Source organism: Oncorhynchus mykiss, chromosome 14 (assembly GCF_057628025.1).
Source record: "Oncorhynchus mykiss isolate SJ-2025 chromosome 14, ASM5762802v1, whole genome shotgun sequence".
Lineage (NCBI taxonomy): Eukaryota > Metazoa > Chordata > Actinopteri > Salmoniformes > Salmonidae > Oncorhynchus > Oncorhynchus mykiss.
This window is the reverse complement of record NC_143035.1, coordinates 43,491,458-43,515,874: the sequence shown is the minus strand read 5'-3', so window position 1 is coordinate 43,515,874 and position 24,417 is coordinate 43,491,458. Positions and strand designations below refer to the sequence as shown.

The window sequence follows — 24,417 nt, the reverse complement described above, 5'->3', positions numbered from 1 at the left end:
GATTAGAGAGACTAGAGTGACTAGAAAGAGACTAGAGACTAGAGAGAATAAAGAGATTAGAGAGACTAGAAAGAGACTAGAGAGACTAGAGAGAATAAAGAGATTTAGAGCGACTAGAAAGAGACTAGAGAGACTAGAGAGAATAAAGAGATTAGAGAGACTAGAAAGAGACTAGAGAGACTAGAGAGAATAAAGAGATTTAGAGAGACTAGAAAGAGACTAGAGAGACTAGAGAGAATAAAGAGATTAGAGAGACTAGAAAGAGACTAGAGACTAGAGAGAATAACGAGATTAGAGAGACTAGAGAGACTAGAGCGAATAAAGAGATTAGAGAGACTAGAAAGAGGCTAGAGAGACTAGAGAGAATAAAGAGATTAGAGAGACTAGAAAGAGACTAGAGACGAGAGAGAATAAAGAGATTAGAGAGACTAGAAAGAGACTAGAGAGAATACAAAGATTAGAGAGACTAGGAAGAGACTAGAGAGACTAGAGAGAATAAAGAGATTAGAGAGACTAGAGAGAATAAAGAGATTAGAGAGCCTAGAAAGAGACTAGAGAGACTAGAGAGAATAAACAGATTAGAGAGACTAGAAAGAGACTAGAGAGACTAGAGAGAATAAAGAGATTAGAGAGATACTTGAGAGATTACAGGAAGACGATCCAGTGATTCTGAGAACAGAATTGATGGTTTCTAACAGCCACTATAAACCACACCCCCAAACTCACACAGGAAGTTCTATCTGAGATCAACTTGAGACAGAGAAAGTGAGTGAGAGAGCGAGAGCGAGAGCGAGAGAGAGGCAGACCGAGACAGAGAGCGAGAAAGGTAGAAAGAGGCAGACAGAGGCAGAGAGCGAGAGAGAGAGAGAGCTAGGGAGCGAAAGAGCGAGAGAGAGAAGGCTAGGGAGCGAAAGAGCGAGAGAGAGCCGCACACAGTACACACTGATAGAAACAGAGAGAAAGAGGTTGAAAGTGAGACATTGAGACAGTGTAGTGTTACTGATTGGAAGAAAAGAAGAAGAACGGAGAAACAGACTGACACAAAGTTAGACCAGGAGGGCAGAGAGAGACAGAGAGAGAGACAGATAGAGAGGCAACATGTGTCTGGTGTGATAAGTTCTACTCTTTCCCTCTAAATAGACTGAGAGACGAACCTTGAGGACAGGCTGAGGTGAGATACAACACTAACAACTATACCATTACGTGTGTGTGTGGGGGGGGGGGGGGGGGGAATAACGGACTGCTTTAGCTGTGTAGTCATGTCTCAGGGTGTAGTCAGGTGTAGTCAGGGTGTAGTCAGGTGTAGATAGGGCATAGTCAGGTATGGTCAGGGTGTAGTCAGGGTGTAGTCAGGTGTAGACAGGGTGTGGTCAGGGTGTAGTCAGGTATGGTCAAGGTGTAGTCAGGGTGTGGTCAGGGTGTAGTCAGGTGTAGACAGGGTGTGGTCAGGGTGTAGTCAGGTATGGTCAAGGTGTAGTCAGGGTGTGGTCAGGGTGTAGTCAGGTATAGACAGGGTGTTGTCAAGGTGGAGTCAAGGTGTAGTCAGGTATAGTCAGGTGTAGTCAGGTATAGTCATGCCTCTGGGTGAAGTCAGATATAGTCAGGATGTAGTCAGGTGTCGTAAGGGGGTAGTCAAGGTGTAGTCAGAGTAGTCAGGTGTAGACAGGGTGTTGTCAAGGTGGAGTCAGGGTGTAGTCAGGTAAGGTCAGGGTGTAGTCAGGTATAGTCATGCCTCGGGGTGTAGTCAGGTGTAGTCAGGTATTGTCGGGGTGTAGTCGGGTGTAGGCAGGGTGTAGTCAGGTAAAGTCAAGGTGTAGTCAGGTATAGTCATGTCACAGGGTGTAGTCATGACTCAGGGTGTAGTCAGGTATAGTCAGGGTGTAGTCAGGTATAATCAGGGTGTAGTCAGGTATAGTCATGCCTCAGGGTGTAGTTAGGTATTTTCAGGGTGTAGCCAGGTGTAGTCAGGGTGTAGTCAGGTATAGTCAGGGTGTAGTCAGGTATAGTCATGCCTCAGGGTGTAGTTAGGTATTTTCAGGGTGTAGCCAGGTGTAGTCAGGGTGTAGACATGTATAATCAGGGTGTAGTCAGGTATAGTCATGCCTCAGGATGTAGTACGGTGTAGTCATGCGTCAAGGTGTAGTCAGGTATAGTCAAGGTGTAGTCAGGTGTAGTAATGCCTCAGGGTGTAATCAGGGTGTAATCAGGTGTAGTCAGGTGTAGTCATGCCTCAGGGTGTAATCAGGTATAGTCATGCCTCAGGGTGTAGTCAGGTGTAGTCATGCCTCAGGATGTAGTCAGGATGCAGTCGGGTATAGTTAGGGTGTAGTCAGGTGTACATATGCCTCAGGGTGTAGTTAGGTGCAGTCAGGATGTAGTTAGGTGTAGTCAGGATGCGGTCGGTATAGTCAGGGTGTAGTCGGGTGTAGTTTAGGTGTAGTCAGGATGTAGTCAGGTGTTGTCAGGTGTAGTCATGCCTTAGGGTGTAGTCCGGTGTAGTCATGACTCATCGTGTAGTCAGGGTACAGTCAGGTGTAGTCAGGGTGTAGTCAGGTGTAGTAATGCCTTGATGTATAGTCAGGTGTAGTCAGGGTGTTGTCAGGTGTAGTCATGCCTTAGGGTATAGTCTGGTGTAGTCATGACTCATCTTGTAGTAAGGCTACAGTTAGCTGTAGTCAGGTTGTAGTCAGATTTAGTAATGCCTTGGGGTGTAGTCAGGTGTAGTCATGACTCATCGTGTAGTCAGGGTACAGTCAGTTGTAGTCAGGGTGTAGTCAGGTTTAGTAATACCTTGGGGTGTAGTCAGGTGTAGTCAGGGTGTAGTCAGGTTTAGTCAGGGTGTTGTCAGGTGTAGTCATGACTCAGGGTTTAGGCAGGTGTAGTCAGGGTGTAGTCATGCCTCAAGGTGTAGTCCTGTGTAGTCCGGTAGAGTCAGGGTGTAGTCAGGTGTAGTTATGCCTCAAGGTGTAGTGCTGTGTAGTCAGGTATAGTCATGCCTCAGGGTTTAGTCAGGGGGTGGTTAGGGTGTAGTCAGGGTAGATCTCATGTTTTCCTCACTGGTTGGAATGTCTGATAAGTAGAGGTGTGTGTGTGTGTGTGTGTGTGTGTGTGTGTGTGTGTGTGTGTGTGTGTGTGTGTGTGTGTGTGTGTGTGTGTGTGTGTGTTTGTGTGTGTGTGTGTGTTTAGCATGGTGAAAGAGTTGAACGAGGGGAACTTTAGCAGTGTAGTGTCAGGACATCACTTTTCTGCTTTGAGAATGGGAGGTTGTCCTCTCTCTCTCTCACACACACACACACACACACACACACACACACACACACACACACACACACACACACTTGGCAGTAGTTGGTCCAGGCAGGGCCAGCAGACAGACATCACTAGTCTTCAGAGAGATGAGTCAGGGGGAAGAGTTTCCACTCAGTACAGGGGTGTGTGTGTGTGTGTGTGTGTGTGTGTGTGTGTGTGTGTGTGTGTGTGTGTGTGTGGGTGTGTGTGTGTGTGTGTGTGTGTGTGTGTGTGTGTGTGTGTGTGTGTGTGTGTGTGTGTGTGTGTGTGTGTGTGTGTGTGTGTGTGTGTGTGTGTGCGTGCCAGGTCACCCATGATACAAGTCAGTATTCGACGTCCATCCATGTCTGAGGACGTCAGACGATGAAGTGGAAACCGGCCACTAGGGGAAACAGTGAACGCTGTTACCTTCATGTAGGTTTCGATTTTGCTAGAGTGTTGTGGACAGGGATGACATTTGGGAGAAAGCATTTACCTTTGATTCCAAAAGTTACATGTTTGAATCCCAAGCTGATCTTATAGTTACACTTTGGTATTTGACGTGATTGGACGAAAATGCATTTTGACCCATTAATTCCATGTGGTTACAGAGTTAAAACATAAAAAAATGTAAGGGTTAAGTTAAGGAATTAATTCAGTGGTTAAGTTTAGGTATTAATTCAGACTTAGGTTTAGGTATGAATTCAGAGTGGTTAAGTGAAGGTATTAATTCAGACTTAGGTTTAGGTATGAATTCAGAGTGGTTAAGTGAATGTATTAATTCAGACTTAGGTTTAGCCACTCTGAATTCATACCTAAACCTAAGTCTGAATTAATACCTTCGAGTAACCACTCTGAATTCATACCTAAACCTAAGTCTGAATTAATACCTTCACGTAACCACTCTGAATTCATACCTAAACCTAAGTCTGAATTAATACCTTCACTTAACCACTCTGAATTCATACCTAGTTCATAGTGGTTAAGTTAAGGAATGAATTCAATGGTTAAGTTTAGGTATTAATTCAGACTTAGGTTTAGGTATGAATTCAGAGTGGTTACGTGAAGGTATTAATTCAGACTTAGGTTTAGGTATGAATTCAGAGTGGTTACGTGAAGGTATTAATTCAGACTTAGGTTTAGGTATGAATTCAGAGTGGTTACGTGAAGGTATTAATTCAGACTTAGGTTTAGGCATGAATTCAGAGTGGTTAAGGTTCGCTATTAATTCATAGTGGTTAAGTTAAGGAATTAATTCAATGTTTAAGTTTAGGTATTAATTCAGACTTAGGTTTAGGTATGAATTCAGAGTGGTTACACGAAGGTATTAATTCAGACATAGGTTTAGGTATGAATTCAGAGTGGTTAAGGTTAGCTATTAATTCATAGTGGTTAAGTTAAGGAACGAATTCAATGGTTAAGTTTAGGTATTAATTCAGACTTAGGTTTAGGTATGAATTCAGAGTGGTTACGTGAAGGTATTAATTCAGACTTAGGTTTAGGTATGAATTCAGAGTGGTTACGTGAAGGTATTAATTCAGACTTAGGTTTAGGTATGAATTCAGAGTGGTTACGTGAAGGTATTAATTCAGACTTAGGTTTAGGTATGAATTCAGAGTGGTTAAGGTTCGCTATTAATTCATAGTGGTTAAGTTAAGGAATGAATTCAATGTTTAAGTTTAGGTATTAATTCAGACTTAGGTTTAGGTATGAATTCAGAGTGGTTACACGAAGGTATTAATTCAGACATAGGTTTAGGTGTGAATTCAGAGTGGTTAAGGTTAGCTATTAATTCATAGTGGTTAAGTTAAGGAACGAATTCAATGGTTAAGTTTAGGTATTAATTCAGACTTAGGTTTAGGTATGAATTCAGAGTGGTTACGTGAAGGTATTAATTCAGACTTAGGTTTAGGTATGAATTCAGAGTGGTTACGTGAATGTATTAATGCAGACTTAGGTTTAGGTATGAATTCAGAGTGGTTAAGGTTAGGTATTAAATGAGAGTGGATAAGGTTAGGTATTAATTTAAAGGGTTACGTTTAGTTATTCATTCAGAGTTTGTAAGTTTAGGTATTAATTCAGAGTGGATAAGTTTAGGTATTAAATGAGAGTGGATAAGTTTAGGTATTAAATGAGAGTGGATAAGGTTAGGTATTAATTCAGAGTGGATAAGGTTAGGTATTAATTCAGAGTGGATAAGTTTAGGTATTAAATGAGAGTGGTTAAGGTTAGGTATTAATTCAGAGTGGTTAAGGTTAGGTATTAATTCAGAGTGGATAAGGTTAGGTATTAATTCAGAGTGGTTAAGGTTAGGTATTAATTCAGAGTGGATAAGTTTAGGTATTAAATGAGAGTGGTTAAGGTTAGGTATTAATTCAGAGTGGTTAAGGTTAGGTATTAATTCAGAGTGGATAAGTTTAGGGATTAAATGAGAGTGGTTAGGTTTAGGTATTCATTTTGAGTGGTTAAGGTTAGGGCTATGGTTTGAGGAAAGCATAAACCTAAATATTTTTTTTAAATGTGCTGTTTCCATTCAGTCTCCCTTCTTGCTAGAAATGTGTAAACTGCTGTGTTGCAGTGGACTAAGCAGCATGCTCTTGTTTTGAGCATTGTGGGTTTAAATCCCAGAAACGCTGAATCAGCTCCACCACGCACTGGGTCGAAGGTCACCAGAGGAGAGGAGAGAAAGAGAGAGCGAGAGAGCAGCAGAGAGAGGAGAGAGAGAGAGAGAGAAAGGGAGAAGTGCTCTGAGATGATTAGAGATGTGAGAAGCAGGGAAGAGAGGAGCTGGGACAGGGAACATGGTTAAAGGAGACGGGAGCAGAGTGGACGAGGACAGAGGGGAGTATTTGTGCAAATATTTGAGAAATGTTAATGACTTTATGTGGAGAATAGACAGAGGTCAGACAGACCGATAGACATTGGCTAGAAAACTGGCCAATTATAGAGGGGGAAGAGATGACAGTAGTCTGGACAGTGTTTGTCACGAACGTTTGTATAGACGGACCAAGGCGCAGCGTATGTTGAGTTCCACATAATATTTAATAGTGAAACTTAGCAAAATAAACAATAAACAAACAAACGAAACAACAAATCGTGACAACAGAGGTGCTACATACACTTACTCAAAACATAAACAATATCCCATAACGCACAGGTGGAAAAAATGCTACTTTAGTATGATCTCCAATTAGAGACAACGATAGCCAGCTGCCTGTAATTGTGAATCATACCAAAACCCCAACATATAAAAAACAACCTAGAACCCCACATAGAAAATATAAACTAGACTAACCCCCCAGTCACGCCCTGACCTACTCCACCATAGAAAATAAAGGCTCTCTATGGTCAGGACGTGACAGTAACCCCCCCCCCAAAGGTGCGTACTCCGGCCACAAAACCTGAAACCAAAAGGGAGGGTTAGGGGATGTGTCTAGTGTTGGTGGCGGCTCTGGTGCGGGACAAAGAACCTACTCATCCTGCAGATCCAGCCATGGACCCAGGCTGAACACTGTGCCCGGGCTGAACCTAGGTGCAGAAAAAGACTCCTGCCATGAAGCGGGACTAGACGGCGTGTCTAGACTGGGCATCGGGGCAGAGAAGGGCTCCTGCCATGGAGCTGGACTGGACGCTGTGCCTGGATTGGGCACCTGCGCAGAGGAAGACTCCGGTCTTGGAGCGGGACTGGACGCCGTGCCTGGATTGGGCACCTGTGCAGAGGAAGACTCCGGCCTTGGAGCTGGACTGGACGCCGTGCCTGGACTGGACATCGGCGCAGAGGAAGACTCCTGTCTTGGAGCTGGACTGGACGCCGTGCCTGGATTGGGCAACTGCGCAGAGGAAGACTCCGGCCTTGGAGCTGGACTGGACGCCGTGCCTGGACTGGACATCGGCGCAGAGGAAAGCTCCTGCCATGGGGCAGGAGGTTCTGGACCGTTTATCGTCGCAGTACGTTCCGGACTGTTGACCATCTCTGGAGGTTCAGGACCGTGGACCGTCGTTGGAGGTTCTGGACTGTGAAACGTTGCCGGAAGCTCTTGACTGGGAACTGTCGCCGGAAGCTCTGAACTGGGAACTGTCGATGGAAGCTCTGGACAGGGAACTGTCGCCGGAAGCCCTGGACTGGGGATCGTCGCAGGAAGCCTGGTACGTGGCGCCGGTACTGGTGATACCGGACTGGTGACACGCACCTCAGGGCGAGCACAAGTAGCAGGCACAGGACGCACCGGACTGGGGAGGCGCACTAGAGGCCTGATGCGTGGGCCGGTACAGGTGGCACCGGTCTAGTGACACGCACTTCAGGGGGAGTGCAGGGAGAAGGAACAGGACATACTGGACTGGGGACACGCACTTCATGGAAAGTGCGAGGATCAGGCACAGGACGTACCTGACTGGGAAGACGCACTTGAGAGAGAGTGTGAGGAGCTGGCACAGGACGTACTGGGCTGTGAAGGCGCACTGGAGACCTGGTGCGTATAGCCGGCACACATTGTACCGGAACGATGACACTCTCCTCAAAGCGAGTGCGGAGAGCTGGCACAGGTGGCATCGGATGGCTAACACGCTCCTCAGGGCGACTGTCTTGCCTCTCCAGCCAAACCAACAGCTCTCTCCTCAACTTTCGCCAACCACTCCTCGCTCAATCTATCCCAATATTCCTCCTCGGTCTCTGACTCACCCCTCAGCATCGCCGACCACCCGTGTGCCCCCCCCCTCCCCCCCAAAATGTGGGCTGTCTTTTGGGCTTGCGTCATGGCCGCAAACCCTGGCATCATCGCATGGCGCTACAGAGCGTGATGCAGACAGCCCAGTACATCACTGGGGCCCAGCTCCCTGCCATCCAGGACCTCTATATCAGGTGGTGTGGACAGCCCAGTACATCACTGGGGCCCAGCTCCCTGCCATCCAGGACCTCTATATCAGGTGGTGGTGAGGACAGCACAGTACATCACTGGGGCCCAGCTCCCTGACATCCAGGACCTCTATATTAGGTGGTGGTGAGGACAGCCCAGTACATCACTGGGGCCGAGCTCCCTGACATCCAGGTCCTCTATATCAGGTGGTGGTGAGGACAGCACAGTACATCACTGGGGCCCAGCTCCCTGCCATCCAGGACCTCTGTATCAGAGGGTGGTGAGGACAGCCCAGTACATCACTGAGGCCCAGCTCAACCCTCACGCTCTGTAAGGGACACAACCCTCACTCTCTGTAAGGGACTCAACCCTCACCCTCTGTAAGGGACTAAAACCCTCACCCTCTGTAAGTGACTCAACCCTCGTCTTCTGTAAGGACTCAACCCTCACCCTCTGTACGGGACTCACCCTCTGTAAGGACTCAACCCTCACCCTCTGTAAGGACTCAACCCTCACCCTATGTAAGGACTCAACTCTCACCCTCTGTAAAGGACTCAACCTCACCCTCTGTAAGGAACTCGACTCTCACCCTCTGTAAGGGCCTCAACCCTCACCCTCTGTAAGGGACTCACCCTCTGTAAGGACTCAACTCTCACCCTCTGTAAGGAACTCAACCCCCGCCCTCTGTAAGGAACTCACCTCTCACCCTCTGTAAGGGACTCAACCATCACCCTCTGTAAGGGACTCAAACCTCACCGTCTGTAAGGGACTCAACCTTCACCCTCTGTAAGGGACTTGACCCTCGACCTCTGTAAGGGACTCAACCCTCACCCTCTGTAAGGGACTCAACCATCACCCTCTGTAAGGGACTCAAACATCACCCTATGTAAGGGTCTCAACCTTCACCCTCTGTAAGGGACTCAACCCTCACCCTCTGGATTCGACTCAACCTTCACCCTCTGTAAGGGACTCAACCTCACCCTCTGTAAGGACTCAACCCTCACCCTCTGTAAGGGACTCAACCCTCACCCTCTGGAAGGGACTCAACCCTCACCCTATGTAAGGGACTCAACTCTCACCCTCTGTAAGGGACTCAACCCTCGCCCTCTGTAAGGACTCAACTCTCACCCTCTGTAAGGGACTCAACCCTCACCCTCTGTAAGGGACTCAACACACACCCTCTGTAATGGACTAAAACCCTCACCCTCTGTAAGGGACTCAACCCTCGCCCTCTGTAAGGACTCAAACCTCACCCTCTGTAAGGGACTCAACCGTAACCCTCTACAAGGGACTCCACCCTCACCCTATATAAGGGTCTCAAACCTCACCCTCTATAAGGGTTCTCAACCCTCACCCTGTAAGGGACTCAACACACACCCTCTGTAATGGACTAAAATCCTCACCCTCTGTAAGGGTCTCAACCTTAACCCTCTGTAAGGGACTCAACCCTCAGCCTCTGTAAGGAACTCAACCCCCCTGCCTCTGTAAGGGTCTCAACCCTCAGCCTCTGTAAGGAACTCAACCCTCAGCCTCTGTAAGGGTCTCAACCCTCACGCTCCGTAAGGGTCTCAACCCTCACGCTCTGTAAGGGTCTCAACCCTCACCCTCTGTAAGGGTCTCAACCCTCACCCTCTGTAAGGGACTCAACCTTCACCCTCTGTAAGGGACTCAACCTCACCCTCTGTAAGGGACTCAACCCTCAGCCTCTGTAAGGGACTCAACCCTCAGCCTCTGTAAGGAACTCAACCCTCAGCCTCTGTAAGGGTCTCAACCCTCACGCTCTGTAAGGGTCTCAACCCTCACGCTCTGTAAGGGTCTCAACCCTCACCCTCTGTAAGGGTCTCAACCCTCACCCTCTGTAAGGGACTCAACCTTTACCCTCTGTAAGGGACTCAACCTCACCCTCTGTAAGGGACTCAACCCTCAGCCTCTGTAAGGACGCAACCCTCACCCTCTGTAAGGGACTCAACCCTCACCCTCTGTAAGGACTCAACTCTCACCCTCTGTAAGGAACTCAACCCCCGCCCTCTGTAAGGAACTCACCTCTCACCCTCTGTAAGGGACTCAACCCTCACCCTCTGTAAGGGACTTAACCCTCACCCTCTGTATGGGACTCAACCCTCACTCTCTGTAAGGAACTCGACTCTCACCCTCTGTAAGGACCTCAACCCTCACCCTCTGTAAGGGACTCACCCTCTGTAAGGACTCAACTCTCACCCTCTGTAAGGAACTCAACCCCCGCCCTCTGTAAGGAACTCACCTCTCACCCTCTGTAAGGGACTCAACCATCACCCTCTGTAAGGGACTCAAACCTCACCGTCTGTAAGGGACTCAACCTTCACCCTCTGTAAGGGACTTGACCCTCGACCTCTGTAAGGGACTCAACCATCGCCCTCTGTAAGGACGCAACCCTCACCCTCTGGATTCGACTCAACCTTCACCCTCTGTAAGGGACTCAACCTCACCCTCTGTAAGGACTCAATCCTCACCCTCTGTAAGGGACTCAACCCTCACCCTATGTAAGGGACTCAACTCTCACCCTCTGTAAGGGACTTGACCCTCTATCTCTGTAAGGGACTCAACCCTCACCCTCTGTAAGGGACTCAACCATCACCCTATGTAAGGGTCTCAACCTTCACCCTCTGTAAGGGACTCAACCCTCACCCTCTGTAGGGACTCAACCCTCGACCTCTGTAAGGGACTCAACCCACACCCTTTGTAAGGGACTCAACCATCGCCCTCTGTAAGGACGCAACCCTCACCCTCTGGATTCGACTCAACCTTCACCCTCTGTAAGGGACTCAACCTCACCCTCTGTAAGGACTCAACCCTCACCCTCTGGAAGGGACTCAACCCTCACCCTATGTAAGGGACTCAACTCTCACCCTCTGTAAGGGACTCAACCCTCGCCCTCTGTAAGGGACTTAACCCTCACCCTCTGTATGGAACTCGACTCTCACCCTCTGTAAGGGCCTCAACCCTCACCCTCTGTAAGGGACTCACCCTCTGTAAGGACTCAACTCTCACCCTCTGTAAGGAACTCAACCCCCGCCCTCTGTAAGGAACTCACCTCTCACCCTCTGTAAGGGACTCAACCATCACCCTCTGTAAGGGACTCAAACCTCACCGTCTGTAAGGGACTCAACCTTCACCCTCTGTAAGGGACTTGACCCTCGACCTCTCTAAGGGACTCAACCATCGCCCTCTGTAAGGACGCAACCCTCACCCTCTGGATTCGACTCAACCTTCACCCTCTGTAAGGGACTCAACCTCACCCTCTGTAAGGACTCAATCCTCACCCTCTGTAAGGGACTCAACCCTCACCCTATGTAAGGGACTCAACTCTCACCCTCTGTAAGGGACTTGACCCTCTACCTCTGTAAGGGACTCAACCCTCACCCTCTGTAAGGGACTCAACCATCACCCTATGTAAGGGTCTCAACCTTCACCCTCTGTAAGGGACTCAACCCTCACCCTCTGTAGGGACTCAACCCTCGACCTATGTAAGGGACTCAACCCACACCCTTTGTAAGGGACTCAACCATCGCCCTCTGTAAGGACGCAACCCTCACCCTCTGGATTCGACTCAACCTTCACCCTCTGTAAGGGACTCAACCTCACCCTCTGTAAGGACTCAACCCTCACCCTCTGGAAGGGACTCAACCCTCACCCTATGTAAGGGACTCAACTCTCACCCTCTGTAAGGGACTCAACCCTCGCCCTCTGTAAGGGACTTAACCCTCACCCTCTGTATGGAACTCGACTCTCACCCTCTGTAAGGGCCTCAACTCTCACCCTCTGTAAGGAACTCAACCCCCGCCCTCTGTAAGGAATTCACCTCTCACCCTCTGTAAGGGACTCAACCATCACCCTCTGTAAGGGACTAAAACCTCACCCTCTGTAAGGGACTCAACCTTCACCCTCTGTAAGGGACTTGACCCTCGACCTCTGTAAGGGACTCAACCCTCACCCTCTGTAAGGGACTCAACCATCACCCTCTGTAAGGGACTCAAACATCACCCTATGTAAGGGTCTCAACCTTCACCCTCTGTAAGGGACTCCATCCTCACCCTCTGTAGGGACTCAACCCTCACCCTCTGTAAGGGACTCCATCCTCAGCCCAACCCTTAACCTCCTCATACTGGACTAGCTAGAACAGAAAATACTTAATGGACTAAAATCCTCACCCTCTGTAAGGGTCTCAACCCTCACCCTCTGTAAGGGTCTCAACCCTCACCCTCTGTAAGGGACTCAACCTTCACCCTCTGTAAGGGACTCAACCTCACCCTCTGTAAGGGACTCAACCCTCACCCTCTGTAAGGGACTCAACCCTCAACCTCTGTAAGGGACTCAACCATCACCCTCTGTAAGGGACTCAACCCTCACCCTCTGTAAGGGACTCAACCCTCACCCTCTGTAAGGGACTCAACCCTCACCCTCTGTAAGGGACTCCATCCTCAGCCCAACCCTTAACCTCCTCATACTGGACTAGCTAGAACAGAAAATACTTACCTTTACTTTGGCAGCCCAGTGGAGTCAGAGGTGAATCTCACAGTAAAATAAGACAGCTGGAGACTAGATTTGTGGCGCTCATAACAAGCATTTTTTAAATAAATGGTTGGAGGAACGGGGATGGGAGAAATACAACTGAAAGGCCTCTCAGGTAACTGTTGGGGTAATTTGGGGTAATTAGGGAGAGGTGGGACCAATTCCAGGTGCCAATTGGTTGCAGCACCTGGACACAGGAATTCACCACATATCCTCATTGGGGTATGCTTTTACAGAATCCTGAGTTTTAAGTCTTTACGTTAAGAACTGAGTTATTTACGGAGGGTTTAGTATGTGTGTGTTATTTCAGAAAATCATAGAAAATCACAGAAATCTCCTAGAGCTCCGCAGCACACTTTAAAAAGATTCGTTTGAACACCCTGCAACTGGATCTGTAACCGTTGAAAAAAAAAAACGCCTATTTGTGACCATCACAAAGTTGTCATTGTTCTGTTTCTCTTAAATGACGATAGATAAATGGCTGGTTCTTTTTTTATTGACACCGGAGGCTCCTTGACTTTGACCTGAAGTGGAAAAATAATTTCTCTATTTCCATTTAGGACCTTTAATCCCAGAAAAACGGCCATAACTCAAAAACCGTCGAGGCCAAGACGCCATCTTGTTCGGGGCCAACTGCCCATTATGCCAAACCTACGCTCACCAAGTTTCGGCTTCGAAATATTTTTTGTTTTCGAGATAAGGCCCCGTCGTGATTCGTGATGTTTTGCCAAATTGCCATATGATTCCGTATGCCCTCTTGTGGGAAATTCCGGGATAGCGGAAAAATGGTCCAAAACTTGTTTATTTTATAAAACGGAAACCGAATGTCCGACAAAGTTCATTTGATGACTTCCCGGTAGGTCTGGCCCTACCGCACGGCCCGACGCCGACCGCGAATTTTACAAACGTTTTCGGACGTCTAGTAAGGGACCGTACATTTGCAATATGGACTTTTTCACCGATCATACACGAAATGCCGAAATGTTCCCTTAAGGTATGTAAGGAACTCGACTCTCACCCTCTGTAAGGGCCTCAACCCTCACCCTCTGTAAGGGACTCACCCTCTGTAAGGACTCAACTCTCACCCTCTGTAAGGAACTCAACCCCCGCCCTCTGTAAGGAACTCACCTCTCACCCTCTGTAAGGGACTCAACCATCACCCTCTGTAAGGGACTCAAACCTCACCGTCTGTAAGGGACTCAACCTTCACCCTCTGTAAGGGACTTGACCCTCGACCTCTGTAAGGGACTCAACCCTCACCCTCTGTAAGGGACTCAACCATCACCCTCTGTAAGGGACTCAACCCTCACCCTCTGTAGGGACTCAACCCTCGACCTCTGTAAGGGACTCAACCCACACCCTCTGTAAGGGACTCAACCATCACCCTCTGTAAGGGACTCAACCATCACCCTCTGTAAGGACGCAACCCTCACCCTCTGGATTCGACTCAACCTTCACCCTCTGTAAGGGACTCAACCTCACCCTCTGTAAGGACTCAACCCTCACCCTCTGTAAGGGACTCAACCCTCACCCTCTGGAAGGGACTCAACCCTCACCCTATGTAAGGGACTCAACTCTCACCCTCTGTAAGGGACTCAACCCTCGCCCTCTGTAAGGACTCAACTCTCACCCTCTGTAAGGGACTCAACCCTCACCCTCTGTAAGGGACTCAACACACACCCTCTGTAATGGACTAAAACCCTCACCCTCTGTAAGGGACTCAACCCTCGCCCTCTGTAAGGACTCAAACCTCACCCTCTGTAAGGGACTCAACCGTAACCCTCTACAAGGGACTCCACCCTCACCCTATATAAGGGTCTCAAACCTCACCCTCTATAAGGGTTCTCAACCCTCACCCTGTAAGGGACTCAACACACACCCTCTGTAATGGACTAAAATCCTCACCCTCTGTAAGGGTCTCAACCTTAACCCTCTGTAAGGGACTCAACCCTCAGCCTCTGTAAGGAACTCAACCCTCAGCCTCTGTAAGGGTCTCAACCCTCACGCTCCGTAAGGGTCTCAACCCTCACGCTCTGTAAGGGTCTCAACCCTCACCCTCTGTAAGGGTCTCAACCCTCACCCTTTGTAAGGGACTCAACCTCACCCTCTGTAAGGGACTCAACCTCACCCTCTGTAAGGGACTCAACCCTCAGCCTCTGTAAGGGACTCAACCCTCAGCCTCTGTAAGGAACTCAACCCTCAGCCTCTGTAAGGGTCTCAACCCTCACGCTCCGTAAGGGTCTCAACCCTCACGCTCTGTAAGGGTCTCAACCCTCACCCTCTGTAAGGGTCTCAACCCTCACCCTCTGTAAGGGACTCAACCTTCACCCTCTGTAAGGGACTCAACCTCACCCTCTGTAAGGGACTCAACCCTCAGCCTCTGTAAGGGACTCAACCCTCAGCCTCTGTAAGGAACTCAACCCTCAGCCTCTGTAAGGGTCTCAACCCTCACGCTCTGTAAGGGTCTCAACCCTCACGCTCTGTAAGGGTCTCAACCCTCACCCTCTGTAAGGGTCTCAACCCTCACCCTCTGTAAGGGACTCAACCTTCACCCTCTGTAAGGGACTCAACCTCACCCTCTGTAAGGGACTCAACCCTCAGCCTCTGTAAGGACGCAACCCTCACCCTCTGGATGGGACTCAACCTTCACCCTCTGTAAGGGACTCAACCCTCACCCTCTGTAAGGAACTAAACCCTCACCCTCTGTAAGGAACTAAACCCTCACCCTCTGTAAGGGTCTCAACCCTCACCCTCTGTAAGGGACTTAACCCTCACCCTCTGTAAGGGACTTAACCCTCACCCTCTGTAAGGGACTCAACCCTCACCCTCTGTAAGGACTCAACTCTCACCCTCTGTAACGAACTCAACCCCCGCCCTCTGTAAGGAACTCACCTCTCACCCTCTGTAAGGACTCAAACCTCACCATATGTAAGGGACTCAACTCTCACCCTCTGTAAGGGACTCAACCCTCACCCTCTGTAAGGGACTTAACCCTCACCCTCTGTATGGGACTCAACCCTCACTCTCTGTAAGGAACTCGACTCTCACCCTCTGTAAGGGCCTCAACCCTCACCCTCTGTAAGGGACTCACCCTCTGTAAGGACTCAACTCTCACCCTCTGTAAGGAACTCAACCCCCGCCCTCTGTAAGGAACTCACCTCTCACCCTCTGTAAGGGACTCAACCATCACCCTCTGTAAGGGACTAAAACCTCACCGTCTGTAAGGGACTCAACCTTCACCCTCTGTAAGGGACTTGACCCTCGACCTCTGTAAGGGACTCAACCCTCACCCTCTGTAAGGGACTCAACCATCACCCTCTGTAAGGGACTCAAACATCACCCTATGTAAGGGTCTCAACCTTCACCCTCTGTAAGGGACTCCATCCTCAGCCCAACCCTTAACCTCCTCATACTGGACTAGCTAGAACAGAAAATACTTACCTTTACTTTGGCAGCCCAGTGGAGTCAGAGGTGAATCTCACAGTAAAATAAGACAGCTGGAGACTAGATTTGTGGCGCTCATAACAAGCATTTTTTAAATAAATGGTTGGAGGAACAGGGATGGGAGAAATACAACTGAAAGGCCTCTCAGGTAACTGTTGGGGTAATTTGGGGTAATTAGGCAGAGGTGGGACCAATTCCAGGTGCCAATTGGTTGCAGCACCTGGACTGGGTAGTGTTGGTGTTGAATCACCAGCCCCTGTTGGTGCCTGTAGAGCTGTCCATGGTGCTGACTCACCATGGCCTCTCAAGCCCTATAGAGCTGTCCATGGTCCTGAGTCACCTTGGCCTCTCTAACCCTCTGGAGTTGACGAAGGTCCAGCTCCTGCCTTGGTAGCTCCCTGCTGGACCCCAGGTTGCCACACTTCCCAGAACATGTGTAAAGTCTGATGACGAATCTCAAGTGGATCTCCCTTCTAAATGACCTGCAGAGTATTAAAAATATAAATATTTATTTTATACTTAAGACAAGTCAGTCAGTCTGTTGCCTGTTGAACCTCTCAGCTCTGCCTTGTTACAGAAAACCAACCATTGCGCTATACACTGAGTATACCAAAAATTAAGAACACCTTCCTAATATTGAGCTTGCCCACAGAACAGCCTCAAATCGTTGGGGCACACACTCTACAAGATGTCGAAAGCATTCCACAGGGATGCTGGCCCATGTTGACGCCAATGCTTCCCACAGTTGTCAAGTTGGCTGGATGTCATTTGGGTGTTGGACCATTCTTGATACAGATGGGAAACTGTTGACTGTGAAAAACCCAGCAGAGTTGCAGTTCTTGACACAAACCGGTGCGCCTGGCACTTACTACCATACCCTGTTCAAAGGCACTTTCATCTTGCTCATTCACCCTCTGAATAGAACACGTACACAATCTATGTCTGAAATGTCTCAAGGCTTTAACATCCTTCTTTAACCCATCTCCTCCCCTTCATCTACACTGAAGTGGATTTAACAAGTGGCATCAATAAGGGATCACAGCTTTCACCTGGTCAATCTGTCATGTTCATGATGCTTGTACAGTCGTGGCCAAAAGTTTTGAGAATGACACAAATATTAATTTCCACAAAGTTTGCTGTTTCAGTGTCTTTAGATATTTTTGTCAGATGTTACTATGGAATACCGAAGTATAATTACTAGCATTTCATAAGCGTCAAAGGCTTTTATTGACAAATTGTGAGTGAGCCTACTCCCTTGGCTGAAAAGTAACCCCACACATGAATGGTCTCAGGATGCTTTACTGTTGGCATGACACAGGATGCCCCAAACAATCGGAAAGGGGATTCATCAGAGAAAATGACTTTACCCCAGTCCTCAGCAGTCCAATCCCTGTACCCTTTGCAGAATATCAGTCTGTCCCTGATGTTTCTTCTTGGAGAGAAGTAGCTTCTTTGCTGCCCTTCTTGACACCAGGCCATCCCCCAAAAGTCTTCGCCTCACTATGCGTGCAGATGCACTCACATCTGCCTGCTGCAATTCCTGAGGAAGCTCTGTACTGGTGGTGCCCCAATCCCGCAGCTGAATCAACTTTAGGAGACAGTCCTGGCGCTTGCTGGACTTTCTTGGGCGCCCTGAAGCCTTTTTCACAACAATTGAACTGCTCTCCTTGAAGTTCTTGATGATCCGATAAATTGTTGATTTAGGTGCAATCTTACTGGCAGCAATATCCTTGCCTGTGAAGACCTTTTTGTGCAAAGCAATGATGACGGCACGTGTTTCCTTGCAGGTAACAATGGTTGACAGAGGAAGAACAATGATTCCAAGCACCACCCTCCTTTTGAAGCTTCCAGTCTGTTATTCAAAATCAATCAGCATGACAGAGTGATCTCCAGCCTTGTCCTCGTCATCACTCACACCTGTGTTAACGAGAGAATCACTGACATGATGTCAGCTGGTCCTTTTGAGGCATGGCTGAAATGCAGTGGAAATGTTTTGGGGGGATTCAGTTCATTTGCATGGCAAAGAGGGACTTTGCAATTCATTGCAATTCATCTGATCACTCTTCATAACATTCTGGAGTATATGCATAGTACCATCATACAAACTGAGGCAGCAGACGTTGTGAAAATTTATATTTGTGTCATTCTCAAAACTTTTGGCCACAACTGTACACTCAGTGTATGTTCTGTGGTCCGTTGTAGCTCAGTTAGTAGAACATGGTCCTCTGTAGTTCAGGTAGTAGAACATGGTCCTCTGTAGTTAGTTGAACATGGTCCTCTGTAGTTCCGTTATAAAACATGGTCCTCTGTAGTTAGTAGAACATGGTCCTGTGTAGTTCAGTTAGTAGAACATGGTCCTCTGTAGTTCAGTTAGTAGAACAGAGTCCTCTGTAGTTCAGTTAGTAGAACAGAGTCCTCTGTAGTTAGTAGAACAGAGTCCTCTGTAGCTCAGTTAGTAGAACATGGTCCTCTGTAGTTCAGTTTGTAGAACATGGTCCTATGTAGTTAGTAGAACAGAGTCCTCTGTAGCTCAGTTAGTAGAACATGGTCCTCTGTAGTTCAGTTAGTAGAACATGGTCCTCTGTAGTTCAGTTAGTAGAACATGGTCCTCTGTAGTTCAGTTAGTAGAACAGAGTCCTCTGTAGTTAGTAGAACAGAGTCCTATGTAGCTCAGTTAGTAGAACATGGTCCTCTGTAGTTCAGTTAGTAGAACAGAGTCCTCTGTAGTTAGCAGAACAGAGTACTTTGTAGCTCAGTTAGTAGAACATGGTCCTCTGTAGTTCAGTTAGTAGAATGTGGTCCTCTGTAGTTCAGTTAGTAGAACGTGGTCCTCTGTAGTTCAGTTAGTAGAACGTGGTCCTCTGTAGTTCAGTTAGTAGAACATGGTCCTCTGTAGTACAGTTAGTAGAACATGGTCCTCTGTAGTTCAGTTAGTAGAACGTGGTCCTCTTTAGTTCAGTTAGTAGAACATGGTCCTCTGTAGTTCAGTTAGTAGAACATGGTCCTCTGTAGTTCAGTTAGTAGAACATGGTCCTCTGTAGTTCAGTTAGTAGAATATGGTCCTCTGTAGTTCAGTTAGTAGAACATGGTCCTCTGTAGTTCAGTTAGTAGAACATGGTCCTCTGTAGTTCAGTTAGTAGAACATGGTCCTCTGTAGTTCAGTTAGTAAAACGTGGTCCTCTGTAATTCAGTTAGTAGAACATGGTCCTCTGTAGTTCAGTTAGTAGAACAGAGTCCTCTGTAGTTAGTAGAACAGAGTCCTATGTAGCTCAGTTAGTAGAACATGGTCCTCTGTAGTTCAGTTAGTAGAACAGAGTCCTCTGTAGTTAGCAGAACAGAGTACTTTGTAGCTCAGTTAGTAGAACATGGTCCTCTGTAGTTCAGTTAGTAGAATGTGGTCCTCTGTAGTTCAGTTAGTAGAACGTGGTCCTCTGTAGTTCAGTTAGTAGAACGTGGTCCTCTGTAGTTCAGTTAGTAGAACATGGTCCTCTGTAGTACAGTTAGTAGAACATGGTCCTCTGTAGTTCAGTTAGTAGAACGTGGTCCTCTTTAGTTCAGTTAGTAGAACATGGTCCTCTGTAGTTCAGTTAGTAGAACATGGTCCTCTGTAGTTCAGTTAGTAGAACATGGTCCTCTGTAGTTCAGTTAGTAGAATATGGTCCTCTGTAGTTCAGTTAGTAGAACATGGTCCTCTGTAGTTCAGTTAGTAGAACATGGTCCTCTGTAGTTCAGTTAGTAGAACATGGTCCTCTGTAGTTCAGTTAGTAAAACGTGGTCCTCTGTAATTCAGTTAGTAGAACATGGTCCTCTGTAGTACAGTTAGTAGAACGTGGTCCTCTGTAGTTCAGTTAGTAGAACGTGTTCCTCTGTAGTTCAGTTAGTAGAACGTGGTCCTCTGTAGTTCAGTTAGTAGAACGTGGTCCTCTGTAGTTCAGTTAGTAGAACGTGGTCCTCTGTAGTTCAGTTAGTAGAACATGGTCCTCTGTAGTTCAGTTAGTAGAACGTGGTCCTCTGTAGTTCAGTTAGTAGAACATGGTCCTCTGTAGTTCAGTTAGTAGAACGTGGTCCTCTGTAGTTCAGTTAGTAGAACATGGTCCTCTGTAGTTCAGTTAGTAGAACGTGGTCCTCTTTAGTTCAGTTAGTAGAACATGGTCCTCTGTAGTTCAGTTAGTAGAACATGGTCCTCTGTAGTTCAGTTAGTAGAACATGGTCCTCTGTAGTTCAGTTAGTAGAATATGGTCCTCTGTAGTTCAGTTAGTAGAACATGGTCCTCTGTAGTTCAGTTAGTAGAACATGGTCCTCTGTAGTTCAGTTAGTAGAACATGGTCCTCTGTAGTTCAGTTAGTAAAACGTGGTCCTCTGTAATTCAGTTAGTAGAACATGGTCCTCTGTAGTTCAGTTAGTAGAACAGAGTCCTCTGTAGTTAGTAGAACAGAGTCCTATGTAGCTCAGTTAGTAGAACATGGTCCTCTGTAGTTCAGTTAGTAGAACAGAGTCCTCTGTAGTTAGCAGAACAGAGTACTTTGTAGCTCAGTTAGTAGAACATGGTCCTCTGTAGTTCAGTTAGTAGAATGTGGTCCTCTGTAGTTCAGTTAGTAGAACGTGATCCTCTGTAGTTCAGTTAGTAGAACGTGGTCCTCTGTAGTTCAGTTAGTAGAACATGGTCCTCTGTAGTACAGTTAGTAGAACATGGTCCTCTGTAGTTCAGTTAGTAGAACGTGGTCCTCTTTAGTTCAGTTAGTAGAACATGGTCCTCTGTAGTTCAGTTAGTAGAACATGGTCCTCTGTAGTTCAGTTAGTAGAACATGGTCCTCTGTAGTTCAGTTAGTAGAATATGGTCCTCTGTAGTTCAGTTAGTAGAACATGGTCCTCTGTAGTTCAGTTAGTAGAACATGGTCCTCTGTAGTTCAGTTAGTAGAACATGGTCCTCTGTAGTTCAGTTAGTAAAACGTGGTCCTCTGTAATTCAGTTAGTAGAACATGGTCCTCTGTAGTACAGTTAGTAGAACGTGGTCCTCTGTAGTTCAGTTAGTAGAACGTGTTCCTCTGTAGTTCAGTTAGTAGAACGTGGTCCTCTGTAGTTCAGTTAGTAGAACGTGGTCCTCTGTAGTTCAGTTAGTAGAACGTGGTCCTCTGTAGTTCAGTTAGTAGAACGTGGTCCTCTGTAGTTCAGTTAGTAGAACGTGGTCCTCTGTAGTTCAGTTAGTAGAACATGGTCCTCTGTAGTTCAGTTAGTAGAACGTGGTCCTCTGTAGTTCAGTTAGTAGAACATGGTCCTCTGTAGTTCAGTTAGTAGAACAGAGTCCTCTAGTTAGTAGAACAGAGTCCTCTGTAGCTCAGTTAGTAGAACATAGTCCTCTGTAGTTCAGTTAGTAGAACATGGTCCTCCGTAGTTCAGTTAGTAGAACATGGTCCTCTGTAGCTCAGTTAGTAGAACATGGTCCACTGTAGTTAGTAGAACATGGTCCTCCGTAGTTCAGTTAGTAGAACATGGTCCTCTGTAGCTCAGTTAGTAGAATGTGGTCCTCTGTAGTTCAGTTACTAGAACGTGGTCCTCTGTAGTTCAGTTAGTAGAACATGGTCCTCTGTAGTTCAGTTAGTAGAACGTGGTCCTCTTTAGTTCAGTTAGTAGAACATGGTCCTCTGTAGTTCAGTTAGTAGAACATGGTCCTCTGTAGTTCAGTTAGTAGAACATGGTCCTCTGTAGTACAGTTAGTAGAACGTGGTCCTCTGTAGTTCAGTTAGTAGAACGTGTTCCTCTGTAGTTCAGTTAGTAGAACGTGGTCCTCTGTAGTTCAGTTAGTAGAACGTGGTCCTCTGTAGTTCAGTTAGTAGAACGTGGTCCTCTGTAGTTCAGTTAGTAGAACGTGGTCCTCTGTAGTTCAGTTAGTAGAACGTGGTCCTCTGTAGTTCAGTTAGTAGAACATGGTCCTCTGTAGTTCAGTTAGTAGAACGTGGTCCTCTGTAGTTCAGTTAGTAGAACATGGTCCTCTGTAGTTCAGTTAGTAGAACAGAGTCCTCTAGTTAGTAGAACAGAGTCCTCTGTAGCTCAGTTAGTAGAACATAGTCCTCTGTAGTTCAGTTAGTAGAACATGGTCCTCCGTAGTTCAGTTAGTAGAACATGGTCCTCTGTAGCTCAGTTAGTAGAACATGGTCCACTGTAGTTAGTAGAACATGGTCCTCCGTAGTTCAGTTAGTAGAACATGGTCCTCTGTAGCTCAGTTAGTAGAATGTGGTCCTCTGTAGTTCAGTTACTAGAACGTGGTCCTCTGTAGTTCAGTTAGTAGAACATGGTCCTCTGTAGTTCAGTTAGTAGAACGTGGTCCTCTTTAGTTCAGTTAGTAGAACATGGTCCTCTGTAGTTCAGTTAGTAGAACATGGTCCTCTGTAGTTCAGTTAGTAGAACATGGTCCTCTGTAGTTCAGTTAGTAGAATATGGTCCTCTGTAGTTCAGTTAGTAGAACATGGTCCTCTGTAGTTCAGTTAGTAGAACATGGTCCTCTGTAGTTCAGTTAGTAGAACATGGTCCTCTGTAGTTCAGTTAGTAAAACGTGGTCCTCTGTAATTCAGTTAGTAGAACATGGTCCTCTGTAGTACAGTTAGTAGAACGTGGTCCTCTGTAGTTCAGTTAGTAGAACGTGGTCCTCTGTAGTTCAGTTAGTAGAACGTGGTCCTCTGTAGTTCAGTTAGTAGAACATGGTCCTCTGTAGTACAGTTAGTAGAACGTGGTCCTCTGTAGTTCAGTTAGTAGAACGTGTTCCTCTGTAGTTCAGTTAGTAGAACGTGGTCCTCTGTAGTTCAGTTAGTAGAACGTGGTCCTCTGTAGTTCAGTTAGTAGAACGTGGTCCTCTGTAGTTCAGTTAGTAGAACGTGGTCCTCTGTAGTTCAGTTAGTAGAACGTGGTCCTCTGTAGTTCAGTTAGTAGAACATGGTCCTCTGTAGTTCAGTTAGTAGAACGTGGTCCTCTGTAGTTCAGTTAGTAGAACGTGGTCCTCTGTAGTTCAGTTAGTAGAACGTGGTCCTCTGTAGTTCAGTTAGTAGAACGTGGTCCTCTGTAGTTCAGTTAGTAGAACGTGGTCCTCTGTAGTTCAGTTAGTAGAACATGGTCCTCTGTAGTTCAGTTAGTAGAACGTGGTCCTCTGTAGTTCAGTTAGTAGAACATGGTCCTCTGTAGTTCAGTTAGTAGAACAGAGTCCTCTAGTTAGTAGAACAGAGTCCTCTGTAGCTCAGTTAGTAGAACATAGTCCTCTGTAGTTCAGTTAGTAGAACATGGTCCTCCGTAGTTCAGTTAGTAGAACATGGTCCTCTGTAGCTCAGTTAGTAGAACATGGTCCACTGTAGTTAGTAGAACATGGTCCTCCGTAGTTCAGTTAGTAGAACATGGTCCTCTGTAGCTCAGTTAGTAGAATGTGGTCCTCTGTAGTTCAGTTACTAGAACGTGGTCCTCTGTAGTTCAGTTAGTAGAACATGGTCCTCTGTAGTTTAGTTAGTAGAACGTGGTCCTCTTTAGTTCAGTTAGTAGAACATGGTCCTCTGTAGTTCAGTTAGTAGAACATGGTCCTCTGTAGTTCAGTTAGTAGAACATGGTCCTCTGTAGTTCAGTTAGTAGAATATGGTCCTCTGTAGTTCAGTTAGTAGAACATGGTCCTCTGTAGTTCAGTTAGTAGAACATGGTCCTCTGTAGTTCAGTTAGTAGAACATGGTCCTCTGTAGTTCAGTTAGTAAAACGTGGTCCTCTGTAATTCAGTTAGTAGAACATGGTCCTCTGTAGTACAGTTAGTAGAACGTGGTCCTCTGTAGTTCAGTTAGTAGAACGTGGTCCTCTGTAGTTCAGTTAGTAGAACGTGGTCCTCTGTAGTTCAGTTAGTAGAACGTGGTCCTCTGTAGTTCAGTTAGTAGAACGTGGTCCTCTGTAGTTCAGTTAGTAGAACGTGGTCCTCTGTAGTTCAGTTAGTAGAACGTGGTCCTCTGTAGTTCAGTTAGTAGAACATGGTCCTCTGTAGTTCAGTTAGTAGAACGTGGTCCTCTGTAGTTCAGTTAGTAGAACATGGTCCTCTGTAGCTCAGTTAGTAGAACATGGTCCACTGTAGTTAGTAGAACATGGTCCTCCGTAGTTCAGTTAGTAGAACATGGTCCTCTGTAGCTCAGTTAGTAGAACATGGTCCTCTGTAGTTCAGTTAGTAGAACATGGTCCTCTGTAGTACAGTTAGTAGAACATGGTCCTCTGTAGTTCAGTTAGTAGAACATGGTCCTCTGTAGTTCAGTTAGTAGAACATGGTCCTCTGTAGTTCAGTTAGTAGAACGTG

The 24,417-nt window shown here is 46.9% G+C and overlaps 1 protein-coding gene across 2 annotated transcripts in view; it reads left to right on the top strand.

The window, feature by feature from the left end:
• The first annotated feature begins 729 nt into the window (after positions 1-729).
• The window catches only part of gpr174 (G protein-coupled receptor 174), a 40,634-nt gene continuing 16,946 nt past the window's right edge, over positions 730-24,417 (top strand). For both annotated transcript variants that reach the window (XM_090198958.1, XM_090198959.1), the window contains exon 1: positions 730-1,171. The gene's annotated coding sequence lies outside the window, so the exon portion shown is untranslated. The remainder of the gene's footprint in view (positions 1,172-24,417) is intronic.